The sequence below is a fragment of the Ranitomeya imitator genome, chromosome 2 (assembly GCF_032444005.1).
Source record: "Ranitomeya imitator isolate aRanImi1 chromosome 2, aRanImi1.pri, whole genome shotgun sequence".
NCBI classification, from domain to species: domain Eukaryota; kingdom Metazoa; phylum Chordata; class Amphibia; order Anura; family Dendrobatidae; genus Ranitomeya; species Ranitomeya imitator.
Window position 1 is genome coordinate 365015084 of NC_091283.1, and position 13302 is coordinate 365028385.

The following is a 13302-nucleotide window of genomic DNA, read 5'->3' on the forward strand; positions in this document are numbered from 1 at the left end:
ACGTCACCATTTAGCCATGCCCCCTACTCGCTACGCAACTGCCCGTGCCGCCATCGGCCGAGGCTGCCTGCCGATACTTCCAGTGGCGAGCGTACAGGGGATATTGCTATCACGGGAGGATGCTCCCTTTTGCATCTGTGCACTGCAAGCGCTGCCGCCCCCTTTCACATCACGGAGGACATTTTTTCAGCAGCCTATTGTCTTACCTAATTGACACGCCAGGTTACACCAGTGAGGTAGGTGACGGAGGTAGATTTACTTCACAGCCACTTTTCCTCTTTTCAGCGCGGCATCTTCATTTTGATTGTTTATTGATGTCTCATATCATGTCGGGTTTGGGAAGGAGATGGCAAAAGCCGGCAATTGAATTACCGGCTTTTAAGCTATCTAGCGCTGTATGAAATATTAATATATATGTATATATGTATCTCACTGACATATATATATATATATATATATATATATATATACTACCCCTATACTATGTGTAGACATTTATCTTAGCTATTCTATTCTAACCTGTCAGTGTGATTTTACTGTACACCGCACTGAATTGCCGGTTTTTCTATAGAACACCGCTGCTTATTTCTCGCAAGTCACACTGTTGGTCCGTGTGTAATCCGTATTTTTCTGGCGTCCATAGACTTTCATTGGTGTATTTTTTGCGCAATACGGTGACAAACGCAGCATGCTGCGTTTTTCTACGGCCGTAGAAGACCGTATAATACGGATCAGTAAAATACGGCTGATAGGAGCTGGGGCATAGAGAAGCATTGTACTGTATGCAATCCGTATTTTCAGCACCTCTCTTACGTCCGTAAAACACGCTAGTGTGAGGTCGGCCTAAGGCACTAGAGAGGTACTACGTAACTTTCTTCTTCATCTGGCATGGTGTAAAAGAGGGGAAAAGTGTGGAGGGTGCTGTTACATATGTATGTTTTCCCACGCTCGAGTTCATATGAGGACATCCAGCAGAGGGCGCATCACCGCAACTGAAGGTAACTACAGGTCATTGACCTACATTCCATTCATTCCCCGGGGTTTTACAGGCAGGAGCACAGCTGCATTAGCAGAGCTTCTGCTTGTAAAATTAGTTAACCCGTTCAGATGGATTTACATCGTGGGATGTGACAGAATGACGGAAGGTATGGGATATTGTTGTTTTTTAATTTTACCTTTTTTACAGAACGAGGGTCTTCAGGCGGAGTACCAGTATAATCAAATATTACAAAAACCTGTGTATTTATTTCATTAAAATACTTTGTAATAATGTGTGTGTGTGTTTTAACCATTTCATACTATTGGATTAATAATGGATAGTTGTCATAATTGACGCCTCTCCATTATTAATCTGGCTTAATGTCACCTTACAATAGTAAGGTGACAATAACCCTTCATTACCCCATATCCCACTGTTACATGGGAATGGGAAGAGAGTGGCCAAGTGCCAGAATAGAGCATCTTCCAGATGTGCCTTTTTTGGGGTGGCTGGGGGCAGATGTTTTTAGCCAGGGGGGGGCCAATAACCATGGACCCTCTCCAGGCTATTAATATCTGCCCTCAGTCACTGGCTTTACCATTCTGGTGGAGAAAATTGCACTGGAGCCCACGCCAATTTTTCCGCGATTTAATCCTTTAATTTAATAGCTAGAGCGCCCAAATTTTGTACATACACACTACTAACATTAGTAGTGTGGAATATGCAAAAAAAAAAGGGATATGAGATGGTTTACTGTATGTAAACCATGTCTCATATCATGTTGGGTGTGAGAAGGAGATAGGAAAAGCCGGCAATTGAATTACCGGCTTTTAAGCTGTCTAGTGCTGTATGATATATTATATATATATATATATATATATGCAGCGCCCCAGAGACCTGGTCGTTGCAGTAACGTTGCTCTGCCACTAAGGGGAGTGATGGTACGTCTGATGGCACTAAAGGAGTTCATCTGACCAGGTATCACCAGCACACATTACACTTCACACTCCGGCCACTAGGGGGAGCAAAAGGTTTTATTTATTAGGCCACTCCTCACACTGTTAAAACTAGGGGTTGGATAGGAAGTGAGACAGAAGCTGACTGGGTTGGATTCAGGCAACATCCCGTGGCAGGGGGTGTTGCAGGGAAAAGATTCAGGGGGGTCCCTGCCAGGCGTGGGAACCTGGCAGGTACCTAGCAACAAGAACAGAACGTTACGGAACCGCGCCTGCACCCTAAAAAAGAGACATGAGGTGAAGGATATTGTGGACATTGAGAAACAAGATCAAGCACAAAGGAGAGCTAGTAGGAGTCGTGCCCGGAGAACGTCAACATCCTACTGAGGCGTGTAGCCGGTGCCCGGAACACCGAGGAAGTGACTGACTTTATGCCTTACTTCAAATACCGCAGGACAGTTAATTATAGGTTGGCTGTCTATCTTACATCACCTAAGCAGACATAGGGGGCAACACGTGGAGAAGGGCGTCTCTAACGTCCCGGAAGAGCTCCGAGCCTACCTGTCAAACGGGTGCGTCCTAGCCATAACATATTGGGGGACGGATGAAAAAACGAACGAATTAGAATGAACGAGAATAGAAGTTGTGAGGACTATCCCGAATGCTCAGCAGGGAAGCACTACAACACACAGGCGCTAGTGGTAGGCAACGATTTCCACCTGCAAAGGGAACTCTGGATGTGCCTTCGGACCGGCCGGTCTCAGACAGCCCTGTTAACTGTGCTCTGGATTGCGGATCCTGAAGTCTTCAGTAAAGAGACTGCAACCCTGTGTCCTCGTTATTGTCTGCACCTCACACCATCACCATGCACCTTACTGGGAAGCCCTGGGGACATACTTCACCTGTGGGAAGGTATACCATCTAGCTGCCATCACATCACCCCAGTGGACCCCAAGCAGCGTCGGTCACCCTGACCGAATACCACAGGTGGCGTCACAAACCCTTGACAGACTCGTATCACCTTTCATTGGGCACCCCTTAGCAGGGTCACGGACCGGGTCCAGCCACCGTGACATCCCAGAACTGAGCCAGCAGAGGACCAGTACCGAGTAACCCATATATATGTCTCACTGACATATATATATATATATAGACAGTATATATGTTTTTACAATTTTTTGAGCACATGGATCCATTTTATGTCCGTATGTCGGTTTTGCAAGCCTGCGAGAAAATCTCGCAGTACGGATGCCATATGGATTACATACGGAGGATGCCATGTGCAAAATACGCTGACACACCCTGCCTATGGAGTACTTACGGATCACCATTTTTTGAATTTTGTGGCGTATTACGGACGTAAAATACGGACCATATTTTTATACGCTGAGTGTGAGGCCGGCCTTAGACAGTATGGCTGTAATCTTATTGCATTTCTGGCTTGAAAAAGCCCCTTTTGGGCCGAAACGTGGCTTCACTCGTCTAACTCAATAGTATTCACCATGTGATTTTTAAGGATGTAATAAAGGTTTTGTTTTATCCCAATTTTCTCTGGTGCTTCGGAATCTTGGATTTTCTATTTCTTTGGACCTTGTGGTGGCTCTAACTGAGTCAGCACTGAAGCTACCAGTGATGCATGAGAATCACTCTTGACCTAGACATTATCGGCAAAAATAAAATATATTACAGTAGTGATATCTCCCTCTGTAAACCCCTCACAGTAGAAATGTCCCCCTCTCTGGCCCACATACAATAGTAATACAATGTCCCCTTTTGTGGCCCTATCCAATACTAAAATGTCTGTATGCCCCCATTTAGTAGTAATATCCATCTTTATGTCCAAATACAAAAGTAATGTCCCCTCCCCAGTGGCATCAATACAGTAATAATATGAGTAATTTTTGCCCACATTCATTAATAGTGTCCATGTTTTATACCTTGATACAGTTGGAACAATCCATATTGTGGCTTCATAAATTAAGAATGTATGAACCCACAATGGGAAATATTAACCCCTTTATGACCTTTGATGTAACTTTACATAAAAAATCGCATCCCTGCTTTTGTTGTGTGCTCGAACTCATCAGCCATCAAGTGCCTCTAACAGCCGTGGGTGGATCAGAGCTGACAGCGGGATTTGATATGCGGCGGTCAGAAGCGTGTTACAAATCCCACCTATTGGCGCCCCGTCACGTGATCACTAGGCGCCTATGGGTTATATGACAGCCAGGGTTTTGCAGAAATGTGCCTGTCTTTGTGAATCTCCTGTGAATGTCGGCACGTGGAGACCGTGATTTTTGCTATAGCCAGCAGTGCTGAAGCCTGCTATGTATAGTACAAGCGATCAGAAGATCGCTGCTTCAAGTCTCCTTAGGGAACTATTGAAGTCAGTAAAAAGTATGAAGATCGAGTTTAAAAAATAACACAAGTTCAAATCACCCCCCCCCCCTCTTGTCCCATTAGAAATAAAACAATTAAAAAAATACACATTTGCTATAACTGTCTTCAGGAATGTCTGATCTATCAAAATGTAAAAACACTCAGATCAGTACACGGCGTAATGAGAAAAAATCAAAACGTTACCCCTTGGATCCCCGTCAGACGCCTTTCACCCAGCCAAACCAGTTTTCACACTTTGCACTGATGAGGGGAAGTACACCGAAACACAATGTCTGAAAATTGAGATTTTGGTCCTGGGTTTTATCTTAAGTCATGTGGCAAGGTTTGTTAGAGGGTTGCTATTGTCTTTTACGATTGCTGCTTCTAATAGGTGACACAATAGTTCTAGTCCTCTTTCTCTCTGAACATGAGAAAATAAGAAAAAGGTAGACTAATATGGTATGCACAACCACAACAAATATAAGAATATCAAAACACCTTTATTGCACCTCACAAATATACATAAAACCATTTAAAACACAGTACAAAAATAGTACAAAACACCACACCCCAAAAGCAAAGAGCCCCTCATGAGAATGACAAAAATCATCATAGCAAATACTGTTGTACATGCATTAAATCCTGTATGCACACTAGCACCAACCCTGCATACATATAATTGCAATTGGCGATGGATCACATAGACATTAAGTATCCACTGCACCAGTGTGACTGGCAGCTCAAAAACAGAGGATAAATATCCCCAGGAGGATGCATATATATATATATGTATATATATATATACAGCCCCCAAGCAGAAAATGATAATAATGTGCGTGATCCAGATAGATACAACCTGTGGGTGAACAAGATGGACCCAGGGCGTGCAGCAAGGATTTGTAAAGCGGGGCTCCAAAGCAGCAATCAATTCCCTATCCAAAGGGAAAGAAAAGAGGCATGATAGCCAGAAGTGTGGAGGAGTGTGGCAAGAGCAGGCCCCACGTGTATCGCTGCCGCAGCAGCTTCGTCAGGGGAAGTGACCTGGAGGTGCATCTGTGCAGGTTAAGTAGCAAGAGAAATCAAGATAACATACAGCTGTGTGCAGGATCGCATGGCTGCAGAAACAGGAAGGCGCTGCGCCATTGAAATTAGTGTCATGGCCGGGATGAGTCTGTAGTACAGAATGCGCATGCGCACACCGTGATCTCAGATAGGATCGCGTTGCGCATGCGCAGAACCAAGCGGCCGGGAAAAAAAAGAAAAGCAAGATGTGCGATTGTAAGAATTCAACAACGGGGAGAGAATATACATGCCGGTACCAGCAAAAAGAGGAGAAAAGGGAAGAAATGACACTTGGCTCTTATCCTAAGTCATGTGACAAGGCTCGTTAAAGGGTCGACATTGACGGTCAGGATTGCTACTTCCAATAGGTGGCACTAGAGTTCTAGTCCTCTTCCTCTCTGAAGAGACAATTTACATATTTCCCAGAGGAGCATTGCAAGGCATAAAAGTCTCACTTTGTGTTGGCCTAATGCATATTGATCTGTATGTATTGCAACAACTATTGTTTGTTTAATATGATGTGATTTATATATCTGCATGCATATTGTTCACATGTCAACAAAGTTAAAAAAAAAAAAAAAAAAAGGTCCTCATTTACAGACAGGATGTTCCTCCTCCCCTTCCCTGTGAGCACATTTATTGTGTGGAGCTGAAGCAGAAGGACTCACAGCAGATCTCTCTCTCTCTCTCACAAACCAGATTGATCCTGTTCTCATGTTTTAAGCTGGATATTCTTAATTCTTAATAAATGAACATTCTCTGTTGCTCGTTGTGGACATCACGCTGATTAACCCGCTGCTAACAGGTTATGGGCCCAGGAGTCAAAGCAATCCCAAACCTCCAGAGCACAGAGATATAAAGACAACAGCAAACTGAGAAGAAGTAAAATGGCCACCAGCAGCAACTCAACAAAGTTTACAGTGCCAAGCCTGAATAACCAGAACTACCAATCCTGGAAATTCAAGTTGAAGATGCTGCTGATAAGAGAAGGTACGTGGAAATACACTCAGGACCCTAAGCCTGACCCAGTACCACAGGAATGGCTAGAAATGGATCAGAAAGCACAGAGCACCATATCACTCAGTATAGAGGATGATCAGATTGTGCATGTGTGTAAGTGTGAATCTGCAAAGGAAATGTGGGAGCAGTTGCAGAAAGTACATGACAGAATAAATTTAAGTAATAAACTCTATCTAATGAGAAAGCTGTATCAGTCTAAGCTACACAATGACCAGGACATGCAGGACTATATTAGAAATATTCTGGAGACCGTAGAGCGCCTGCGGGGCATTGGGGAAGATATGAAGGACTTCCATATAGCAGCACTATTACTTAGTGGTCTCCCAGAAAGCTGTGACACTCTGGTAACTGCACTAGATGCACGCCCAGATGATGAGCTGACATTGGAATACGTCAGAGGAAAGCTTGTAGATGAATATAAGAGAAAGACAGAAAATGTGAGCAGCAAGATATGTAACAAGGAAACTGCTTTACAAACACATGATGTACCCACCAGCAAAAACCACCCTAAGGAGACACGTGAATGTTTTGTATGCAAGAAGCCAGGTCATTTAAAAGCTGAATGCAGAGTCTGGAAAGCTAAAATGAGTTAGTTGAAAAAGCAAAACAGCCAACAGAGAGTTAAGAGTGCTGTATCTGGAAACAATGATTCGGCAAATACTGAAGCTGCATTCACATCAGTCAATGCATTTAAATCAAAGCATGCGTGGTGTATAGATTCTGGTGCAACCAGTCACATGACCAATGGCAGAGACTTCTTTACTAAGCTTAACCAAAATAAGTCAGAGAAAGTGATAATGGCAAACGGTCAGTGCATGAACTCAGAAGGCATAGGAGACGGTTATATTGATTGTAACATCTCTGCAACACAAAGTAGAAGGATCCATGTAAAGGATGTACTATATGTGCCTAGTCTTGAAAGTAATCTATTATCTGTGAAAAAGCTCACAAAACAAGGTAATGAAGTTACATTTAAGGAAGATAGCTGCATCATCTCAAAGGAGGGTCACACATTAGCAAAATGAAAAATCAGAGATGAACTGTATCAGTTGAAATGTAAAGAGTGTGTATGCACAGCTAAGCAAGAACTGCACAAGAACTGTATTCATGTATGGCACAGGCGGCTTGCGCATAGAGACCCAGAAGCAATAAGAAAGTTATTTCAAGAACAATTAGCTGATAATATTACAATTGATTCATGTAATCAGACAATGAGGTGTTCCAGCTGTATCAAAGGGAAAATGTCCAGAAAGGCCTTTCCTAAGAAAAGTACTACAAGAACAGAACAACCACTAGATTCAGTGCACACGGATATCTGTGGTCCAATGCGTACTCAGACCCCTGGAAAGAAGAGATATTTTCTTACATTTATTGATGACAATTCAATATATACAGTTGTCTATTTACTTCACAGCAAAAATGAAGTTCCAGAGAAACTTGGAATATATCTAGCTGAAGTACACAACAAGTTTGGAAGAATGCCAAAAACTTTACGTGCAGATAATGGAACTGAGTATACAAGTAATGAAACACAGAGCATTTTAAAGAAAAATGGAATCATATTTCAAACTACTGTACCATACAACCCTGAGCAAAATGGTGTAGCAGAAAGAAGGAACCGGACACTCTGTGAAAGCGCAAGGAGTATGTTATTTGATGCAAATTTGCCTACAGTATATTGGGGCGAAGCTATTATGACGGCTTGTTATCTTCAGAACAGACTACCAAGTAAAGCGACAGAGAAAACTCCATTTGAGCAATGGAATGGTACAAAACCAAAACTACAACACATAAGGATTTTCGGAAGTAAAACATTTGCACATGTTCCCAAAGAAAAACGAACTAAGTGGGAATCTCATGCCAAGGAAGGCATCCTGGTAGGCTACAGTGAAACCCAGAAAGGTTATAGAATTTTACACCCAGAGACAAACAAGGTCACAATAAGTAAAGATGTAGTGTTTGATGAAAACTTCGTGTCACCCAAGTTTTATGACATTATGCCAGTAGTCCAGATGAAGCAACAACAACAATCTCAATCACAATTACAAGACAACAAAGAAAAGAATGTAGAAGTCTGGCTGGACTCTTCAACCACTGAAGGAACAACAAAAGGCCTAAGTGAACCTGAAATTAGACGGTCGTCAAGATCAAACAAAGGAATACCAGCTAAACGTTTATCCTACATTGTGAAGACACTGCCTGAGTCAGAACCACAGTCATGGGATGAAATGCAGAAACTACCCGCCCATGAAAGAACAAAGTGGATCAATGCCGCGAATGAAGAAATGAACTCGCTTCATCAACTTCAAACTTGGAAACTCACTGAGTTACCACAGGATAAAAAGGAAATTAAGTGTAAATGGGTATTTAAAACCAAATATGATTCTGAAGGTAAAGTCCACAGATTTAAAGCGAGGTTGTTCATAAAAGGATATTCTCAAAAATATGGCAAAGACTATGATGCTACTTTTTCCCCGGTTGCTAAGCAGACAACATTTAGAGCATTGTTGGCGGTAGCTGCAGTACAAAGGATGTTTGTCAGACATTTGGATATCAAAACTGCATTTTTAAATGGTGACATTGAGGAGGACTTTTACATGACTCAACCTGAAGGTTATGTAAAGGAAGGTGAACAGAATCTTGTTTGCAAACTACAAAAATCTCTTAATGGTCTTAAGCAATCGGCGAGAGCATGGAACTCTAAAATGAACAAAGTCTTGTTAGAATTTAAAAGAGGTCAAGCGGATCCATGCCTGTACACGAGATATACAGATGGAAAATGGATGTATATTCTCTTATATGTGGACGATGTAATTTTAGTTCATCAAGAAGAAGCTGAAATTGGGAAAATTACTAACATTTTGAACAAGCATTTTGAAACGAAAGACCTAGGAAATGTGACATATTATCTAGGAATCCACATCCAGAGAGAGGAAGATGGAAGTTTTCTTTTAAATCAAAGTGCAAAGATTAATTCAATTTTGGATCAGTTCGGAATGACGGAAGCCAAAGGTGTATCAACGCCAATGGAATCATCCTACCTGAAACTGGAAGAAGATGACCTGTTGCCTAACAATGGGAAATATCGACAGGCAGTGGGGGCACTTCTATATATATCAACTACCACTCGACCGGATATTACAACAGCAGTTGGAATATTGTGCAGATATGTGGAAAAACCGCGCCAAAAGGACTGGAATGCCGTTAAAAGAGTTCTCCAATATTTAAAAGGGACACAAGGTGTAAATTTAAAAATATCTGCAGCATGAAATCTAAAACTCACCGGCTATGTTGACTCAGATTGGGCTGGTGATTCGCAAGATCATAAAACCAAAAGCGGATATGTATTTAATCTTGGAGAAAGTTCAATCTCCTGGTCTAGTAGAAAACAAGTGTCTGTTGCTTTGTCATCTACAGAAGCTGAGTATGTATCCGCAGCCTATGCAAGTCAGGAGATCATTTGGCTAGGACAACTGATGCACAATCTTGGTAAACCGTTAACTCAGCCAACGGTGATATATGAGGACAACCAAGGATGCATTAAACTTGCATGCAGTGAAAAGATCAGTGCTAGAACTAAGCACATCGACATCAGATGTCATCATCTACGTGATTTAATAGATCGTGGCGTAATTCAATTTGTTTATTGTGAAACTGATAAAATGTTAGCTGATATTTTGACCAAGCCATTGCCACGACCTAGGTTCCAAGAATTGAGAACCACTATGGGACTGATAGAATAAGTAGTTGTTGAGTGGGGGTGTTGGCCTAATGCATATTGATCTGTATGTATTGCAACAACTATTGTTTGTTTAATATGATGTGATTTATATATCTGCATGCATATTGTTCACATGTCAACAAAGTTAAAAAAAAAAAAAAAAAAGGTCCTCATTTACAGACAGGATGTTCCTCCTCCCCTTCCCTGTGAGCACATTTCTTGTGTGGAGCTGACGCAGAAGGACTCACAGCAGATCTCTCTCTCAGAAACCAGATTGATCCTGTTCTCATGTTTTAAGCTGGATATTCTTAATTCTTAATAAATGAACATTCTCTGTTGCTCGTTGTGGACATCACGCTGATTAACCCGCTGCTAACACTTTGACATGTCAGTCTCTGCAAGTAGAAAAGTTACTCCTTGAATTCCAGTCAGATGCCTCTCACCCAGCCAAACCAGATCTCACACTTTGCACTGACGAGGGGAAATACCCTAAAACACAGTGTCTGCAAATTGACATTTTGGCTTTTACCCTAAGTCATGTGTCAAGGCTCGTTAAAGGGTCGATATTGACTTTTAGGATTGCTGCTGTTAGGGTTGGCGGAACGCACTGAGTATATATATATATGCATAAATAGGTGCGTTCGCAACCCGGGGTCCACCGTGCAGGAGAGGAACTTGCTGCTGGCAAATGGCGGCGCTATATGGCGGTATAAGCGAACTCTGTTAACTCCACAGAGTCGCTAGAAATAAGATGCTGTGCCCTGTTAGTGTCACAGGGGAACACAGCTAACTGCTGAGCTGGAGGCAGTCAGTGGTCACGCACCCAGAAAGGCATACAAACAGTCCTCACCGGAGGAGCCGGTATTCTAGGGGCTTATTTCAGCCAGGTCCCTGAATACATTCATGCAATACTCCTCACCGGAGGTGCCGGTATTCTAGGGGCTCATTTCAGCTGGGTCCCTGAACACACACATACAGGCGCAACCACAATTAACAAGCTCATGACATGAGGTCACGGTGATACTAGCGCATGGCCGTACGGCCATGCAAACCTTTTATAGCTGCAGCATGTACAGGACCTTCCAAGAAGGACCAATGGAAGGCTGCCACAGAACTTGATCAGGTACAGGGCCTTCCCGGAGGACCAATAGAAGTCGCTGCAGTACCTGAGCATGTGACCCTAAACCTCCACTGAGAGATCTTACCCTGGGCATGCTCAGTGTGTGCAAAGCAGGACTTAGTCCCAGAAAAGCCTGCTCGCCGCAGACCAGTGCAGGGTACAATAGCAGAACCTGAAAAGGCAGCAATAACCCTTTGCACAGTATCAGGCTGAGTGAGACGCTGGGACCGCAGCAGACACGGCTCGAGATTCCCCCTGTGCAGTGGCGGGAACTCGACTCCTAACAGCTGCTTCCAATAGGTGGCACTAGAGTTCTAGTCCTCATCCTACCTAAAGAAACAATTTGAGAAAAAAATCAAAACTCCAGAATTATGTTTTTTTGGCCGCTGCAATAAAATGCAATAACGGGCGTTCAAAACCTCGTATCTACCCCAAAATGGTATCAATAAAAACATCAATTCGGGGTGCAAAAAATTAAGCTCTCACGCAGCTCCAGCTCCTCAAAAATGAAAACTCTACAGATCACGGAAAATGACAACATAAGCAAAAAAAGTTTTCTCACAAATTTCAGATTTTTGTCACCACTTTACTAAAAAAAAAAAGCTTTACAAGTTTGATATCTGCGTACTTGTAATGACCTGGAGAATAATATTGCCAGGTCAGTTTTACCATATATTGAACTTGGTGAATAAATAAACCCAAAACTGTGGAACTGCACTTTTTTTTTTGCAATTTCATCTCACTTGGATTTTTTTCCCCATTTTACAGTACAATACATGATAAAATCAATGGTGTCATTCAAAAGTACAAATCGTACCGCAGAAAATAAGCACTCTTGGTAGAAGGGGAGGAAAACAGGAAAGCGCAAAAAAACAGAAAATCACAAGGTAATGAAGGGTTAATGTACCCCATTTGGAGTAGCATAGTCTCCTATTCTGGCCCCCATACAATAATACTGTCATTCAATTGGCCATGTTCAATAATAATATTGCCTACCTACTACCATAAGCTAATTATGCATGTTTCTCATTCTAGCCCCTATCCTGTAAAAGTGTCTCCAATCCTGGAATAATGTCCTCTATCATAACCCCTATTCTCTAATAATGTCCTCCTTCCTGTAATAATGTCTTCTGGTTCCCATTTTGTAGTAATGTCCCATTTCCCATAATAATATGTCATGTCCTGTAATAATGTCCAGTGTCCTGGCCCCTATATTTAATAATGTCCCCCTTCAAGAATAATCTTTCCCATCGCCTTCCTTCAAGAGCCATAACTGTGAGGTCTAGCGCTGAGCGCACATTCTCATTACTTCAAGTTTTAACCGGGTATCGCGGATGCTCAAGTGACATGTTCAAGTCCCCGTGTCCGCATGTTTCGCAGCTGACAGATACAAAACATATGCGGATTGCCTGACAAACATGGGTAATCCCCCATATTTTGTGGCTGCCTAACAGCTGCGAAACATGCAGCTATTATTTACCGCATTCATTATACAGGTTGGGCCATTTATATGGATACACCTAAATAAAATGGGAATGGTTGGTGATATCAGCTTCCTGTTTGTGGCACATTAGTATATAGGAGGGGGGAACACTTTTCAAGATGGGTGGTGACCATTTTGAAGTCGGACATTTTGGATCCAACTTTATTTTTTTTCACTGAACCTGTTTCACAAAATTTGGCAAGCAGTTTGCTAACTGTAACATGGGAGATGGGTGGTCTCGTAGGGTGTCTTGCATTGAAATCTGCTGCAATGACCCGGGTACTGCGTTCACCAGACAGCAACACAATTTCTATCCACTCCTCACTTGTTAACCTCTGCGACATGTCAATGGCTGTAAACAAAGAGAAACTTGTAAATAACTAACAAAAGAATAAAGTTATGTTAAAACCAAGCACACCATTGTTTTTCTTGTGAAATTCTCAATAAGTTTGATGTGTCACATGACCCTCTTCCCATTGAAAAAAATAAAGTTGGATCCAAAATGTCCGACTTCAAAATGGCCGCCATGGTCACCACCCATCATGAAAAGTTTTCCCCCTCCCACATACTAATGTGCCACAA